Source organism: Lolium rigidum, chromosome 7 (assembly GCF_022539505.1).
Source record: "Lolium rigidum isolate FL_2022 chromosome 7, APGP_CSIRO_Lrig_0.1, whole genome shotgun sequence".
Taxonomy (NCBI): Eukaryota; Viridiplantae; Streptophyta; class Magnoliopsida; order Poales; family Poaceae; genus Lolium; species Lolium rigidum.
In genome coordinates, this window is record NC_061514.1 from 129591640 (window position 1) to 129597848 (window position 6209).

A 6209-nucleotide genomic window follows, 5' to 3' on the forward strand; every position below is an offset into this window, starting at 1 on the left:
ACAGAACAACATCAAAAAAACAGGCAAAGATAGAATTCTTCATTAATCTCTTGGGAATAATTACAAGGGCACTACAGTGGAATTAAGAAAGTACGTGTCGCCAAATGACTACTTTGGCGACAAGAGCAAAAGAAGCAAAAGAAAAACAAGAGGCATGCAACTAGACCTCCGGCCTTGACGAACTAGGAGTCGACGCTGGCTGGATCCCGAGATACGCCAAGATTTTCTTCGTATTGGGCTTGGCCGCCTTCATCGGTGACTTCCACCTCGGCTGTTCTATCGGATCGGTGTCGCCAACCTTCGTCCGGTCGAGAGTCTGGCGGCGATCGGCAACCCGAGCAACGAGTATTTTCAACGGCTACCTTCATGTTCTCATGGCGCGGCTTCAACCCAAGATCTTCCGATGTATTGAACATCTTGGCGAGGTCAAGGAAAGTCGAAGGTTCCTCTTTCTTCGGGAAGAAGTAGGAGAACAACGCCGACAAAGCCCCACTGGCATTGGCCACGCCTTCACGAATCTATTGCTAAAAAAAAGGGAAAAACAAAAAAGAAAGAGAGAAGAAGGAGGAAAGAATATCAAGAGATAATGGCAATATAGTGACAAGGTGGACTAAAATGTTGAGCCTACAACCAAGCACAAGTTCTTGGCTGTAGCCTCGGGGGCTACTCCCATCGGGAACGCTGTTCGCGTGCCCGATGAAATTGACAAAGGAAAAATAGAACAAGCAAGAGAATATATTTCGAGTTATCATTAACTCTCCATATACTCCCATCGGGAAAGCAATATAAGTCATATTTGACTCAATAAAATGTGCCATTCCAGCAGCCGGAAAAGCACTCGACAATATATTCTCAGAACGCCGAAGTTGCGATCAATTTCTGAATGCCGCAAAATTGCGAAGGTAAGACCCCAGACCTATTCTGCTGGGCGTGGCATCGCCGAAGACTGCGCTCTGCTACTTTTATCCGTATCAACAGATACGAAGAAAAATCTGACGGACGCGTTAGGTACTCGATAAATTTAAGCGGGACTTGACGGAATGGTAAGACCTTAAGCGGCGCCTGTCGAAGTTTACACCGGTATCCCGAAATCATGTCCGGGGACGTGATTTTGAAGTAGGTTTTGCGGATTGCCACTAGAGCGAGTTAACTAGTACCTGATCCGTCGGATGAACTAGCCCCAACTACCAATATCCCTGTACAATATAGAATTTTGTGAGAAAAAGTATGAAAGTTAGAGCTTTCGAGTAAAAATAAACGAGTAGAGATTTTCCACGACTCTACGATTCAAGCAAAATATCTGGGGGCTACTGACATAGGCATCCCAAATGGGCCTGCCTAATATAGTACCCGGGGTTTATTGAAGGCCCACTACCCGAAGAATAAGAAGACTCGAGAGCCCAAGATGTACTTAAGGAAAAGATAGAGTTGTAATAGGAAGTGTTATTTGTAATCCGGCGGGATGAGTTAGAAACCGTCCCGGACTATGTAATCCTTGTATAGCACGAATCCCTCGGCTCCACCTATATAAAGGGGGGTCGAGGGACGAGAAGATCATCGAATCATTGTCCGCAAACCCTAGTTTTCATATTCGTCGAGTACTTTTCGGCTGAAACCTTCGAGATCTACTTGCCCTCTACTTCTAACTAAACCCTAGCCTATAATCCATAGGCATTGACAAGTTAATCCCTTGTCAGCTGGCGAGGGAGCGCTCCAACCGGCGACCCCGACGCACTGGACCAGGAGCGGTTCCCGTCCATGGAGCGGGTGCGGGAACGGGAACGGCCGCGGCTGTGGCGACGGGAGTGCGAGCGCCCGCGGTCCACGCCCTCCGGCGCCACAGAGGGGTCAGCCGCACGGCGGCGGCCGCCGCGGCCAGTGTCATCATCACGGCGACGGCGCTGCTGGCCCGCAGTACCCACAGAGCCGTCGGACCGGCAGCCCAGCAGGCCACTGCGGCGGTTGCCGCGGGAGCGGTCACGGCGACGACGACCACGCGGCGCGTCCTCATCATCGTCATCGCGGCGAGGGTGGCGGAGACGGTCATGCACCCCTGAGCGGCTGCGAGCTCCACGCCCAGCAGGTGCGCTGTCCTCAACACCAAGCTCGTAACGGAAGCGCTCAACATGCGGCCATGGTGCGGAGCTTCCCTCCGGCAGCGGCGCAAAGTCCTTGGTGGTGTCCAGGTGGATGAGGACAGGGAAGAGCGGCCCCTGCTGCCCTTCACTGTGCGGCGTGCCCTCCGGCAGCGTGGCGCGACCGTGTCGCTCCGGCGAGAGGTTGAGGACGGAGTAGTCGTTGGAGGTGGGGATGCAGTCAGGATTCCACGCCCATGCCCATGCATAGACGCATGAGGTGTTGGTGAAGCTGAGCGTCTGCCGCTCAAGGCGATCGATGACGCAGGAGCGGCCGACGGCGTCCTGCACGTCCTCCTTGTTCCAGCACTAGAGCGGGACTCGCTCGACGGCCAAGCGGCAGTAGTAGCGCCAGACACGCTGGTGGCCACCTACCGCCGGCGTCCAGGCCGCAAGCAGCAGGACTACGCCCCGGCAGGAGGCGACACCGGCGGCCAGAGCGATGTCGCGGTGCGAGGCGTTGATGAAGCGCACGAGGAACGGCTCGGGGAAATGCTTGGTGACGTGCATCTGGTCGAAGGGGATGTGCAGGTCGCGCTCAAGCGCCCTGGCCACCATCTGCGGGTTGATGTCGTTGCGCGTCTCGGACATGGTGACGAGGACCGTGGAGAAGCGGAGCAGCCGCACTGTATCCTCTGCTGCCTGAGAGCAGAAGGAGAAGGTGGTGCCCCGGCCAGGACGCCACGCCGCATCGCCAGGCCGGTGCTCCAGCGCCATCGCTGAAGGAGGGGGCGGGGGCGGAGGCGGCAGGGGCGTAGGGCACGCCGCTTGAGGGTGGAGCTTGCGGCAGTGGCGGGCCCGGTGCCCGAAGCGGAGGCAGGCGGCGCAGCGGACGGGGTCTCGACAGCTGGATGCACGGTGGTCGGAGGCAAGGCAGCGATAGCAGCGACCCTGGAAGCGCTTCAAATAGGCGGGTGGATGGGCGGGGCGAGGCTCCTGGCCGCGGCCGCCATAACTTCTCCGGGCCGAAGGTGGTACGGGCGGCGCACGCCGTCGACGCCTCGAAGAGACCAGTTGCCATTCCAGGCAAGTTTGACCAGAAGCTGGCACCGGGGAGCGGGAGACCGGGCGCGGGGCAGAAGCACGGCACGGCCCGGATCTGCGGCTGGGGCAGGGCATTGAATCTCCGGCAAGAGGGCAGAGCCTCGGGCTAGCGGGATAGGCAGCAGGCCTTGAAGGTGGATGCCGAAATGGGGAAGCCGCGCTGGATCCGCTGGATCCGCACCGCTGGCCCTCTTCAAGGCTGCTCCGGATAGCCAGCGCTCCGTGGGATCCGGCCGGAGCGGCAGCCGAGGCAGCAGGCCGCAGCTCGGCGGAGTAAATGCCGCGCAGCCAGGCAGCGGCAGAGCCGACCGAGCCCGGTGCGGCCCAGCGCTGGAGGGGAGCGGACGGGGTGGGAGGGGTGGCTGGCGAGCCCGGAGCGGGAGGCGCCAGTATGGTGGTCGCCGACGCGCTGGACGGCGCCGGCGAGGGGCTGGTGTGGGATGGGATCGGCGGCGGAGCCGCGGAGGGGGGCGCAGAGCGCGTGGGAGGCTCCATTACAACAATCGATGGATGTACGTTGGCTGAACAACTCCTTCCATTCTAATAATAAGATATCCTCGTTTTTCGTGTTTTTTCAAGAAATACTCTAAATATAAAATTATTGGTATACAATTAGAATTATTAAAAATTCTTATTATTACTAATTACGTACAATATAACCATGATTTTGTTTTGTTGCTTAATTTTCTCGGTCAAACTTCGTCGTGTGCGTCTTATTCATCGAATAGTATATATCTTCTCCCATACAAAAACATGCAGCGACTCGTCGAGGTTGGGGAATGGGGATAGATAACGATACAACACTAGGGTTAAGGAGCAAACGAGTCTACGGTGAGGAAAGAAAATTTCAAAAGACGACCACAATTGCGGCTAGGATTTTAAAAACCACCACTTTATGTCAGGGTTTTAAAAAATCACCACTTCAACGTTAACACGTAACATAAAGTACGTGTTATAAACACGCAAGCAAATAACGAATAAGTAGCAAGAAAATATATAGGGGGCACAAGATTTTAACGTGGAGAACCCTCTCGAATAAAGAGAGGTAAAATCCACGGGCACTAGCCACAAAATTTCACTTTATCGGGAAGTGTTTACAAACTCTGTGGGTTCTCATGAAGCGACCAACTCTATCCGGTGGCTTACAAGAGATGTAAATATGTGCTGATGACAATCCGTACTCGGGGGGGGGGGGGGGGGCATCGCCCCCCTAGGTGTTCCTGTTGGGCACGTTGTGGGCTAACTTCAGACTCCGCTTGGATCACAATATAACAAGGGGCAGTGTCCCATCGCAATACATCTGCTGTCGCAGTACCACACCATAGATTTCACTCTCTTTGTTGCGGCAGTGCGTGACACGATGGCGGTGAGGCAAGCTCGGTTGTGGCAATGGCATGTGTGTTCGTCCCTATTTCGGTCGTTCCGGTGTACGCAGAACAAGAGCGGCGGCGACGCTTGTGCCCCTCCCTATTTTTTTTTTTTGTAAAATAAAGAAGAAGGGAAAGAAGAGATCTAAGTGAGTTCCACCGAAATTTACAAAAAAAAAAACCCGAAACTAGAGCTAGTCTGTTGCGCGTCTCTTTTAGCCGGTTTGGACGTGCCACGTCAGCTTAACAGCGAGATCCACCTGTCAGTTTTTGTGATTAAACGTGCATGAGAGACGAATTTTTTCTTTTTGTTAACTATTAACGCTGAAGTGGTAGTTTTTTCAAACTCTAGCTGCAAGCCTGCAAATGCGATGATTTCTTGTAATTTTCTCGTGGGAGGAGGAAGAACTGGAATCAGGATGGTTTCCCAAAGCGCGGGCAGGCACCGGCCGGATCCGGCCAACCGTTTCGCCGTAGCCCCATCATATACCCACGATCGATCGACCACGAGACGGGCGTGTCCACCGTCCGCCGCGCCGCCTGCCCAGCGCCCCCGCGCGCGGCGAGATGCCGACCCCAAGCCCACAGCTGGCGAGCTTCTGACCGTCGCCTTTTCGTTGCCTCTTCCTCCGGGAACCCCATCACCCGTCCCGTGCCCGTCTCCCTCCGGCCGATGAGCACGACGGCGATCCACCCGCGCGCGGCTAGCTTACCTGTTCAACGTGGAATTCCTCTTCAGGAAAACGTGGCTCCGTCCATCTGTCCATTTTCATTGCATGATTAACCTGCGGATGAATGCGCTGCGCATGTATCGCTCCGGAGCTATCATTGCGCCGGGTAGATTGTTGAACAAGCGTAACAGCTAACCAGAACGGATTAACTCGCCGATGGGCTCCCGCGCGGCGACGAGAGCCGTACGCTTGCGCTTCCTCGTGGAACGGAACCGGCCGGCTGCTTATCGCTAGCGACGAGAGCCGAGAGGTCAGGTCGGTCCGTGCGTGGTTGCTTGCGTTGCGTTCATAAACCGTCCGCCGCGTCCGGGCTGTGTGCCGTGTGCGGGACAGCGACCGGCCGCCAGCCGGCCTCCACCGCCTCGGCCGCCATTAGATTCGACGTACGGCGTTTCAGGGTACTACCACCGCTTCTTGATTTCGTTTCGAGGAGAACTGCCAACTACGCAAGCAAGTACAGTGCATAGAGAACGCGATGTGCCGGCAGTGGCGCTCGCCAGTTGCTAGCTGCTGCTCCTCTCAGTGAGCGTCAGGCATGCAGCGCAGGGTACCTCTTGCTAGTTGCTAGTACTAGTAGTACTTCATAGTACTAGCCTACACGAGGCTACTAGTAGCAAAGTGGTTCTGTGGTTGTCCAAGTCTAAGAGCATCTCCAGTCGCGTCCCCCAAACCGTCCCCCAAAGCGATTTGGGGCGCGCCGGACAAAAAAAATGTTCCAGCCGCGTCCCCCAAAGCCCATTTTTGTCCGGCGCGGCCCGATACGGTGTCCGGCGCCCCGAGCCCGTCCCCGTCCCACGGGGACGCTCCGGGGGCCGCCGGACACAACGAAGCGAGGCGGGGAGTGGCGGGGCCGACGCGTCGGCCGGCACGGTTAATTTTAACCTAACCGTCGCCTACCTCGCGACGAAGTTATTCGCGCGCAGTGACACACG